The 12500-nt window shown below is 43.6% G+C and overlaps 1 protein-coding gene across 1 annotated transcript in view; it reads left to right on the top strand.

Moving 5' to 3' along the window:
• The window catches only part of LOC123753245 (putative neural-cadherin 2), a 95741-nt gene that overhangs the window by 33257 nt on the left and 49984 nt on the right, over positions 1-12500 (top strand). The window lies entirely within an intron of this gene.

Here is a 12500-nt window from a genome sequence, read left to right as displayed (position 1 = left end):
GCTGATGTCACAGCGAGCTATTGAACAGTAAGAAAGGTGAATTGAATTGCACTAAATGAACGGTAATTGTAGATATCTTCAGTGTTAATGAGCACAATATTAGTGCTTTGATGTGCTAGATTACACTACAAAATTAGGTGAATTTCAGTTATAGCTTATAAAGTGGTAATCAATTAGAATTATGAAATGGTGGTAAAAATCATACAATTTAACGAAACTCTATGGACATTGACCGTCAGATTTAACTGATATATGAATTTATCAATGTGGAGAAAAATACTCCATTTGTTTGAAGTGGACTAGTGAGAGTAATTCGTATACAAGAGAAGTTACTTGAAATTTCAAACAATGTTGATTTGTTCATTGGAAATGATAGTAAATAGATTTGGTCTTTGTGTCGAAAAATACAATTTTATATGAATGAATTATCAGCAGTGGAAAGTTCTTAATATACCTGCTGGATATATATATATATATATATATATATATATATATATATATATATATATATATATATAAATCTTCTTGGAATCTTCTTGCAAGAAGATTACAAATTCTTGAGGCAATTCACATAAGAATAGAGCGACCTACCATGAACACCCAAATCACGGAACTATTTACTCTACCCACCATGAGAGTAAGGACAAGACAAGAACATATCGATGCCAACACAGAAGACATTGTCCAACATAATAGGCCAATTACACTGGATTAATCTTTGTGTTTAGATAGGAGCTGCCTCATATGGGCCAATAAGCCTTCTGCAGCCTCTATGTTTCACCTCACATTTATCCCTTATGTATCCCCCCTTGTTTTCACCTTTATTGTAATATCACCAGACCCAGTGCGGGTATAAAATCAACTAGTATTGTAAGATCTGTTCACTTGAGAATGAACCATGGAGGTTCGAAACGTTGTGCAAATTATATAAATAAGTGTAATACACCCTATAGTAAATCATTTCTTTTCTTCACCTCAAAAGTACGAAAATGAGTTTTGGAGAACTCCTATTTCAATTAAGCCCTGATGCTAAGAAAATAGTTAGAGGGATAGAAGCCCTAAACCAAAAAATAATAAACACAGAATATGCGGTCATATTCAATGAAACATGTTTGAAAGAAAACATGCTGCCAGTATACACCAATATATATATATATATATATATATATATATATATATATATATATATATATATATATATATATATAATATATATATATATATATATATATATATATATATATATATATATATATATATATATATATATATATTTGAGGCACAACTCTCCTAAACACGAGAGTGAAGTATACAACTTTAGAACACTTTCCCACCAGGAGACTCGAACCCTAGCCAGCACAGAAGCCTTCCAGCAACTGGCATAACAGGTACGCCTTAACCCACTCCACCACCTGCTCAGACCCTTAAAAGAGATGGTAATTTCGGAGTATTTATATACTCCAAAGACTACCACCTCCCAAGAGCACTAGAGCAAGTGAGGGGTATATTTTGGTAGCAGTCTTTCCTGTAGACATATATTATTAAATATGACCGAAAAAGTAAGATTAATAATTCTAACACGAATTTTCTCAATCTTTCGTACATTTCTTTTCACTGTTGGAGGTAATTCAAAAATCAATTCTCCAAAATTCATTTTTATTTCTAGTCTGACGCGACACGAGCGCGTTTCGTAATACTTATTACAATTTCAAAGACTTTAGTTTACAAATACACAACTGAACAGAACTTACACATCTTCGATTTTTGTTTATATCTACATTTGAGTGAGGTGGATGGGGTGAGGTGGCATTAATAAGGTATTAATTTCATCAACACAAGACAGAACAAGAGGTGGCATTAATAGGGTATTAATTTCATCAACACAAGACAGAACACGAAACAATGGGTATTGAAATGGAAGTGATTGTAGAAAGCCTATTCGTCCATATTTCTTGATGCTTCTATATTGGAGCGGAGTCTTGAGGTGGGTAGAATATAGTTGTGCATTAATTGGCTGTTGATTGCTGGTGTTGACTTCTTAATGTGTAGTGCCTCGCAAACGTCAAGCCGCCTGCTGTCGCTGTATCTATCGATGATTTCTGTGTTGTTTACTAGGATTTCTCTGGCGATGGTTTGGTTGTGGGAAGAGATTATATGTCCCTTAATGGAGCCCTGTTGTTTATGCATCGTTAAACGCCTAGAAAGAGATGTTGTTGTCTTGCCTATATACTGTTTTTTTTTTTGAGCTTACAGTCCCCAAGTGGGTATTTGAAGGCATAGACGACGTTGGTCTCTTTTAAAGCGTTCTGCTTTGTGTCTGGAGAGTTTCTCATGAGTAGGCTGGCCGTTTTTCTGGTTTTATAGTAAATCGTCAGTTGTATCCTCTGATTTTTGTCTGTAGGGATAACGTTTCTATTAACAATATCTTTCAGGACCCTTTCCTCTGTTTTATGAGTTGTGGAAAAGAAGTTCCTGTAAAATAGTCTAATAGGGGGTATAGGTGTTGTGTTAGTTGTCTCTTTAGAGGTTGCATGGCGTTTCACTTTCCTTCTTATGATGTCTTCGACGAAACCATTGGAGAAGCCGTTGTTGACTAGGACCTGCCTTACCCTACAGAGTTCTTCGTCGACTTGCTTCCATTCTGAGCTGTGGCTGAGAGCACGGTCGACATATGCGTTAACAACACTCCTCTTGTACCTGTCTGGGCAGTCGCTGTTGGCATTTAGGCACATTCCTATGCTCGTTTCCTTAGTGTAGACTGCAGTGTGGAAACCTCCGCTCTTTTCCATGACTGTTACATCTAGAAAGGGCAGCTTCCCATCCTTTTCCATCTCGTAAGTGAAACGCAGCACGGAACTCTGCTCAAATGCCTCCTTCAGCTCCTGCAGATGTCTGACATCAGGTACCTGTGTAAAAATGTCGTCAACATACCTGCAGTATATGGCCGGTTTCATGTTCATGTCGACTAAGACTTTTTGCTCAATGGTACCCATGTAGAAGTTTGCAAACAAGACACCTAGGGGAGAACCCATGGCGACCCCATCTACTTGCTTATACATGTGCCCATCCGGGCTCAAGAAGGGTGCCTCTTTAGTACAAGCTTTGAGTAGTTTCCTTAGAATATTTTCGGGTATGTCAAGAGGAGTACAGGTTGGATCACGATACACTCTGTCGGCTATCATCCCGATTGTCTCGTCCACAGGTCCGTTGGTAAACAGCGATTCTACGTCCAACGAGGCTCTTATCCCGGTGGCCCATGTGCCCCGCAGTAAGTCAACAAATTCCTTTGGAGACTTCAGGCTGAAGGCGCAAGGAACATAAGGAGTCAGCAGGCCGTTGAGTCGCTTCGCCAGTCTGTACGTGGGTGTGGGTATCTGGCTAATGATTGGCCGAAGTGGGTTTCCAGGCTTGTGTGTCTTGACATTTCCATACGCATATCCAGGTTTATATTCCCCAATGATCTTTGGCAGGTGGAGTCCGGATTTCTTGGCGTTCACAGTTTCGATCAGTTTGTTGACCTTTGCTTTCAACTCGGCTGTAGTGTCCTTCGTTACCCTTTGGAACTTAGTTTGGTCAGAGAGTATGAGGTTCATTTTCGCCAGATATTCGTCTCCATTGTTTCGTGTTCTGTCTTGTGTTGATGAAATTAATACCCTATTAATGCCACCTCTTGTTCTGTCTTGTGTTGATGAAATTAATACCTTATTAATGCCACCTCACCCCATCCACCTCACTCAAATGTAGATATAAACAAAAATCGAAGATGTGTAAGTTCTATTCAGTTGTGTATTTGTAAACTAAAGTCTTTGAAAATGTTATAAGTTTTACGAAACGCGCTCGTGTCGCGTCAGACTAGAAATAAAAATGAATTTTGGAGAATTGATTTTTGAATTACCTCCAACAGTGAAAAGAAATGTACGTAAGATTGATAAAATTCGTGTTAGAATTATTAATCTTACTTTTTCGGTCATATTTAATAATATATATATATATATATATATATATATATATATATATATATATATATATATATATATATATATATATATATATATATATATATATATATGTTGTACCTAGTAGCCAGAACTCACTACTCGGCCTACTATGCAAGACGCGATATGCCTAATAAGCCAAGTTTTCCTAAATTTATATATTTTTCTAATTTTTTTCTTTATGTAATGACAAAGTTTTTCATTTCACTATGAATAAGTAAACTGTGTTTTATTGGAGTTAAAACTAACGTAGATATATGACCGAACCTAACCAACCCTACCTAACCTAACCTAATCTATCTTAACCGAACCTAAACTAACATAACTAAATCAATTATTTATGTCCTTAATATAATATAATATTAATGATTCAAATAAACTAATTGGAAACATTTTACTGAAAAAATAGAAAATCACTCGGCCTATTAGGCAAATCGGGCCTTGCATAGTAGGCCGAGAAGTGCATTCTGGCTACTAGGTACGACATATATATATATATATATATATATATATATATATATATATATATATATATATATATATATATATATATATAATGTGTGTGTGTGGACGGCCTTTGGACATGATTACTCCCAGAACTTTTAAATTGTGTTTTTGTTCTATAGTGAGATTTTCCTTAGTTTTGAGTGTGGTTTCTTTTTTTCATGTTGTTATAGAGCAGGAGCTGGAACCCATTTTTCTTAAACATCATAATTTTTTCTGTGGGCCATCGAAAGATTTGATTTACATGAGTTTGGAGGTGTGCTGTTTTCTCTTTATTTGTTTACTCTCATAAAAATCCTTGTCCTCTGCAAAAAATGATACGGTACTGTAGTTTGTGTTCTCTATGTCCGCTACGAGGATGAGAAAAAGTACTGGAGCAAGCACAGAACCCTTGAGGACTCCCCATGTATCTGATCTTTTCACGGCGGATGATGCGAATCTAACTTTGTTGATTATTACACACTGGGCTGTATTTGTTTGTAAATTAAAGATCCATCGTCCTAATTTGCCAGTAATATCTTTTGCAAGCATTTATCGCGTAATAACACCATGGCTACATTTGAAAGCTTTCAAGAAATGAGCGAATATTCAACAGCGTTTTGTTTGTCTTTGATGGCACTTAAGGCAATGTCATCGTAGTAAGAGGCAAGGGTGCCCTGTTCTAAGCCCTTGATGTCCAGGGCTTTGTAGATTCTGTGATCTGCTGTCGTGTATTTTCTGATCTTTCCCATTTGTGATTTTAGCATTCTTCCAAAGATTTGTATAATATGTGAAGCTAGTTCCATCAGTCTGTAATTGTTTGTTTCTGCTTTATTTGATCCTTTATGAAGTTGTTATATCTCCTCTATTTTAAATATGTTGTGGGTAACATCTGTAAGCTCCGTCTCCAAATATTGTTACTGGCCAGTGATGCCGTTTTTGTTACCATTCTTGATGAATTTAAAATTCCATGAATCGGGGCTTGGTGCAGAGTCCATGTGCAAAGCAGGCTGAGACCTAGCCCCACGCGTGTGACCTTCAACCTCGGACAAACAGACAAACATTCTTATTAAAAGATATAGATAATATTCTTAGTTATCTCCAATAGAATTTTGGCTGTACATCGGAATCCTGATATCCAGCTACTGGAACTGGATGGTGGAGCGACGCTTTCGCTTCTTGCAGATCTGCGTTCAATCCCCGACCGTCCAAGTGGTTGGACACCATTCCTTCCATTCGTCCTATCCTACAGCCCTGTCTTCAAATCCCTTCCAAGTGCTATATAGTCGTAATGTCTTAGCCATTTCTCTTGGTAGCGCTTACCCTAAGACTCCTGGGGGATTAACCAATGGGTTCTGGTGTATCGGATCCTTGTAGAGTGTTCCACTATGGTCACACTATCAGTGGAGGAACACTTGTAGACCACGAAACGTTCAGTGTAAGTGCCAGGCTGTACTCCACGTGGAAGGAGTACAACTGGCCAGAGTTAGGGGCTATCACTGGCGTGGGATGTTTACATGTCGGAGGGTATTTGCCGTTGTGCTGACAGGTCGAGTGAAGGAAGCACCAACTCAGACAAATGTGACGATGTGACAGTCACTCACTTCTAATAGAGAAAATACCGTCGTTAAAGAACATCAGCAGCAGCAGCACCCTCTAGAATTATCTTCAACCACAAAAGAAATTAATGCGATAGTGTTAACATTGTCCGACTCGGTATTACCTCTGGTATTAATCTTATTACAAATATTATATCAAATAATTTTAATTATAGCAGAGTATTGTTTTTAACTGTGGAAGCAATTTCATTAGTAGAGAAGTTTTTTTACTAGCCTACATGTTAACTGATATGCGTGTGTATTATAACTGTGGCTGTAAAAATATTCGAGCCAGATATTATGAATGATTAACATGGTGCATATAAATATTTTGGACGAGCACTTTTGAGTAAAATCAAAATTACATTTAAAACCAAACCACTCGCTGGGGAAATGTTCCTCTCGTTTAGGACTGTCCTCCAGTATTTCAGGGGCGAGGTTAATTATATTATCATTAAGGTTTCTCGTGTCTTGTAAAGCCCTCCTCCCTCCCCCAGCTTGTCTACCCTACCACCCCCCTCCCCATCATCCTCCCTTACCTCAACTCTCCCCTCCCCTGCCCTCCCTCTACCCTTTCACTCCTCCTGCTCCCTCTCGTATCACGACCATCTAACCTCTGATGAACACCGATGATTGTGTTTACTCTCCTTACCTCCCACTCTCGGAAGGGTAAAAATACCTAAAATGTCCAAAAGCGAATCAGACTGATTTCTGACAATCTGAAATGCATTTCTGATTTCCCTAGTGAAAAGAGCTGGAGAGAAAAATTGGGATTAGGAGCATAAAGTTTTTTCCTTAAATCACGTTTCAGAGCTGCCCAGCTGACTGTCAAGAGGTAAAGGAAAGAAATGATTGACAAACGCAATGGTCAAGTAAGGGTCAAAGGCAAAGTTTAAATAAAAGTTAGAGAGGCAAGATAAGGGTCAAGAGGCAAAACGAGAACGCCGAAAAATGGCACGATATTATTTTTTCCCTAATCCTCTAGATTCTCTTTTTCCTCTTTACGTTATTCTTCTCTTCTGTACCTGATTAGTTGTCATACCACTCCCACCTCATCCCCTTCTTTGTAACTCTTTCATTCTATATCTTTCTTCCTCTCCCCTCTTTCCTTTTACTACTTTACCGTCTTTTCTGTCCATTTCACTTCACTCTCCCTCCCTCCCTCCACCCCCCCCCCCTTCTCTCTCTCTCTCTCTCTCTCTCTCTCTCTCTCTCTCTCTCTCTCTCTCTCTCTCTCTCTCTCTCTCTCTCTCTCTCTCTCTCTCTCTCTCTCTCTCTCTCTCTCTCTCTCTCTCTCTCTCTCTCTCTCTCTCTCTCTCCCTCTCTCCCTCTCTCTCTCTCTCTCCCTCCCTCCCTCCCTCCCTCCCTCTCTCCCTCTCTCAATTTCTCTGCCTGGTTCCACGTGAGCCGAGTAAGGTCATCTCGTTGGCACGGAGCCGTTCTCCCACGACACAACTTGGGTAAACGAACAGCTTCCCGTTTTAATTAAGCGTCTCCACTGGCGACAACATTGTCTGAAGGGTCTGCTGCCTCTTATGTCCTGGGGTCTGCTGCCAGTTATGTCCTGGGGTCTGCTGCCTGTTATGTCCTGGGGTCTGCTGCCAGTTATGTCCTGGGGTCTGCTGTCAGTTATGTCCTGGGGTCTGCTGCCAATTATATCCTGGGGTCTGCTGCCAGTTATGTCCTGGGGTCTGCTGCCTGTTATGTCCTGGGGTCTGCTGCCTCTTATGTCCTGGGGTCTGCTGCCAGTTATGTCCTGGGGTCTGTTGCCTGTTATGTCCTGGGGTCTGTTGCCTGTTATGTCCTGGGGTCTGCTGCCTGTTATGTCCTGGGGTCTGTTGCCTGTTATGTCCTGGGGTCTGCTGCCTGTTATGTCCTGGGGTCTGCTGCCAGTTATGTCCTGGGGTCTGTTGCCTGTTATGTCCTGGGATCTGTTGCCTGTTATGTCCTGGGGTCTGCTGCCAGTTATGTCCTGGGGTCTGCTGCCTGTTATGTCCTGGGGTCTGTTGCCTGTTATGTCCTGGGGTCTGTTGCCTGTTATGTCCTGGGGTCTGCTGCCAGTTATGTCCTGGGGTCTGCTGCCAGTTATGTCCTGGGGTCTGCTGCCTGTTATGTCCTGGGGTCTGTTGCCTGTTATGTCCTGGGGTCTGCTGCCTGTTATGTCCTGGGGTCTGCTGCCAGTTATGTCCTGGGGTGTGCTGCCTGTTATGTCCTGGGGTCTCTTGCCTGTTATGTCCTGGGGTCTGCTGCCTGTTATGTCCTGGGGTCTGCTGCCAGTTATGTCCTGGGGTCTGCTGCCTGTTATGTCCTGGGGTCTGCTGCCAGTTATGTCCTGGGGTCTGCTGCCTGTTATGTCCTGGGGTCTCTTGCCTGTTATGTCCTGGGGTCTGCTGCCTGTTATGTCCTGCGGTCTGCTGCCAGTTATGTCCTGGGGTCTGTTGCCTGTTATGTCCTGGGGTCTGTTGCCTGTTATGTCCTGAGGTCTGCTGCCAGTTATGTCCTGGGGTCTGCTGCCTGTTATGTCCTGGGGTCTGTTGCCTGTTATGTCCCGAGGTCTGTTGCCTGTTATGTCCTGGGGTCTGCTGCCAGTTATGTCCTGGGGTCTGCTGCCAGTTATGTCCTGGGGTCTGCTGCCTGTTATGTCCTGGGGTCTGTTGCCTGTTATGTCCTGGAGTCTGCTGCCTGTTATGTCCTGGGGTCTGCTGCCAGTTATGTCCTGGGGTCTGTTGCCTGTTATGTCCTGGGGTCTGTTGCCTGTTATGTCCTGGGGTCTGCTGCCAGTTATGTCCTGGGGTCTGCTGCCAGTTATGTCCTGGAGTCTGTTGCCTGTTATGTCCTGGGGTCTGTTGCCTGTTATGTCCTGGGGTCTGCTGCCAGTTATGTCCTGGGGTCTGCTGCCTGTTATGTCCTGGGGTCTGCTGCCTGTTATATCCTGGGGTCTGCTGCCTGTTATGTCCTGGGGTCTGCTGCCAGTTATGTCCTGGGGTCTGCTGCCTGTTATGTCCTGGGGTCTGCTGCCTGTTATATCCTGGGGTCTGTTGCCTGTTATGTCCTGGGGTCTGCTGCCAGTTATGTCCTGGGGTCTGCTGCCTGTTATGTCCTGGGGTCTGCTGCCTGTTATGTCCTGGGGTCTGTTGCCTGTTATGTCCTGGGGTCTGCTGCCTGTTATATCCTGGGGTCTGGGGCCTGTTATGTCCTGGGGTCTGCTGCCTGTTATGTCCTGGGGTCTGCTGCCTGTTATATCCTGGGGTCTGCTGCCTGTTATGTCCTGGGGTCTGCTGCCTGTTATATCCTGGGGTCTGCTGCCTGTTATGTCCTGGGGTCTGCTGCCTGTTATGTCCTGGGGTCTGCTGCCTGTTATATCCTGGGGTCTGGGGCCTGTTATGTCCTGGGGTCTGCTGCCAGTTATGTCCTGGGGTCTGCTGCCAGTTATGTCCTGGGGTCTGCTGCCTGTTATGTCCTGGGGTCTGCTGCCAGGTATGTCCTGGGGTCTGCTGCCTGTTATGTCCTGGGGTCTGCTGCCTGTTATATCCTGGGGTCTGCTGCCTGTTATGTCCTGGGGTCAGCTGCCTGTTATGTCCTGGGGTCTGCTGCCTGTTATGTCCTGGGGTCTGCTGCCTGTTATGTCCTGGGGTCAGCTGCCTGTTATGTCCTGGGGTCTCTTGCCTGTTATGTCCTGGGGTCTGCTGCCTGTTATGTCCTGGGGTCTGCTGCCTGTTATGTCCTGGGGTCTGCTGCCTGTTATGTCCTGGGGTCTGCTGCCTGTTATGTCCTGGGGTCTGCTGCCTGTTATGTCCTGGGGTCTGCTGCCTGTTATGTCCTGGGGTCTGCTGCCTGTTATGTCCTGGGGTCTGCTGCCTGTTATGTCCTGGGGTCTGCTGCCTGTTATGTCCTGGGGTCTGCTGCCAGTTATATCCTGGGGTCTGCTGCCAGTTATATCCTGGGGTCTGCTGCCTGTTATATCCTGGGGTCTGCTGCCTGTTATATCCTGGGGTCTGCTGCCAGTTATATCCTGGGGTCTGCTGCCTGTTATATCCTGGGGTCTGCTGCCTGTTATATCCTGGGGTCTGCTGCCTGTTATGTCCTGGGGTCTGTTGCCTGTTATATCCTGGGGTCTGCTGCCTGTTATATCCTGGGGCCTGCTGCCTGTTATATCCTGGGGTCTGCTTCCAGTTATATACTGGGGTCTGCTGCCTGTTATATCCTGGGGTCTGCTGCCTGTTATATCCTGGGGTCTGCTGCCTGTTATATCCTGGGGTCTGCTGCCAGTTATATCCTGGGGTCTGCTGCCTGTTATATCCTGGGGTCTGCTGCCAGTTATGTCCTGGGGTCTGGGGCTACGTATCTTACCTTGAGTTACTTCAGGTTGTTATGCGTGTAGCTCATCGTGGTCAGGAGGGTTGTGCGTGGGTCCTGGGGAGGGACTCAAGGCGCCAATTCAGTTCAACCAAGAGCAATAATGTCTAATTAGATACCTGATGCTTTTCTGATTTTATTGTGTATTTAAATAATATATCGGCCCAGGAATATATATTTTGTGTTTCAGTGTGTATCATGTGTTAGTATGAATAATATGCCAGTATGTATCATGTGTGATAATGTATTACATGGTATTATGTATCACTTCTTGTTTATCAGGTCAGAATGTGTCACGTTAATTAATATGTATTAGCTGTTAGTATGTATCACATGTCAAAATGTATCCCATGTCAACTTGTCAAATGTTAGTTTGTATCGCGTGTCAGTATGTATCACAGGATATTATGTATTACGTCTTGGTATATGTCACGATGATTGTATGCATGACCTGACAGTGTGCATCATGTGTTAGCATCACATGTCATTACGTATCATTTGACAATATGTATTACCTGTCAGTTTGCTTCACCTGCTAGTAAAACATTTCAGTATGTCTCGCCTCATTTGATATCACTTCTCAGTATGTTTCACGTGTTAGTATGTATCACCTGTTATTATGAATCAGGTGAGTACAATAAATAAGTATGTGTCATGTGTCAGTGCAACATGTCAGCATGTGTCACGTGTCAGTGCAACATGTCAGCATGTGTCACGTGTCAGTGCAACATGTCAGTATGTGTCACGTGTCAGTGCAACATGTCAGCATGTGTCGTGTGTCAGTGCAACATGTCAGCATGTGTCACGTGTCAGTGCAACATGTCAGCATGTGTCATGTGTCAGTGCAACATGTCAGTATGTGTCACGTGTCAGTGCAACATGTCAGCATGTGTCGTGTGTCAGTGCAACATGTCAGCATGTGTCGTGTGTCAGTGCAACATGTCAGTATGTGTCGTGTGTCAGTGCAACATGTCAGTATGTGTAGTGTGTCAGTGCAACATGTCAGTATGTGTCGTGTGTCAGTGCAACATGTCAGCATGTGTCGTGTGTCAGTGCAACATGTCAGTATGTGTCGTGTGTCAGTGCAACATGTCAGTATGTGTCGTGTGTCAGTGCAACATGTCAGTATGTGTCGTGTGTCAGTGCAACATGTCAGCATGTGTCACGTGTCAGTGCAACATGTCAGTATGTGTCGTGTGTCAGTGCAACATGTCATCATGTGTCGTGTGTCAGTGCAACATGTCAGCATGTGTCATGTGTCAGTGCAACATGTCAGTATGTGTCGTGTGTCAGTGCAACATGTCATCATGTGTCATGTGTCAGTGCAACATGTCATCATGTGTCGTGTGTCAGTGCAACATGTCAGCATGTGTCGTGTGTCAGTGCAACATGTCAGTATGTGTCACGTGTCAGTGCAACATGTCAGCATGTGTCGTGTGTCAGTGCAACATGTCAGTATGTGTCACGTGTCAGTGCAACATGTCAGCATGTGTCGTGTGTCAGTGCTACATGTCAGTATGTGTCACGTGTCAGTGCAACATGTCAGCATGTGTCGTGTGTCAGTGCTACATGTCAGCATGTGTCACGTGTCAGTGCAACATGTCAGCATGTGTCGTGTGTCAGTGCAACATGTCAGCATGTGTCGTGTGTCAGTGCAACATGTCAGCATGTGTCACGTGTCAGTGCAACATGTCAGTATGTGTCGTGTGTCAGTGCAACATGTCAGCATGTGTCGTGTGTCAGTGCAACATGTCAGCATGTGTCGTGTGTCAGTGCTACATGTCAGTATGTGTCACGTGTCAGTGCAACATGTCAGCATGTGTCGTGTGTCAGTGCTACATGTCAGCATGTGTCACGTGTCAGTGCAACATGTCAGCATGTGTCGTGTGTCAGTGCAACATGTCAGCATGTGTCACGTGTCAGTGCAACATGTCAGCATGTGTCACGTGTCAGTGCAACATGTCATCATGTGTCGTGTGTCAGTGCAACATGTCAGCATGTGTCATGTGTCAGTGCAACATGTCAGCATGTGTCGTGTGTGTGCATGTATCCAGTGCCAGTTTGCACC

This window comes from Procambarus clarkii, chromosome 31 (assembly GCF_040958095.1).
Source record: "Procambarus clarkii isolate CNS0578487 chromosome 31, FALCON_Pclarkii_2.0, whole genome shotgun sequence".
Lineage (NCBI taxonomy): Eukaryota > Metazoa > Arthropoda > Malacostraca > Decapoda > Cambaridae > Procambarus > Procambarus clarkii.
Note: the sequence above shows the minus strand (reverse complement) of the source record. Positions and strands in the feature narration are given on the sequence as shown.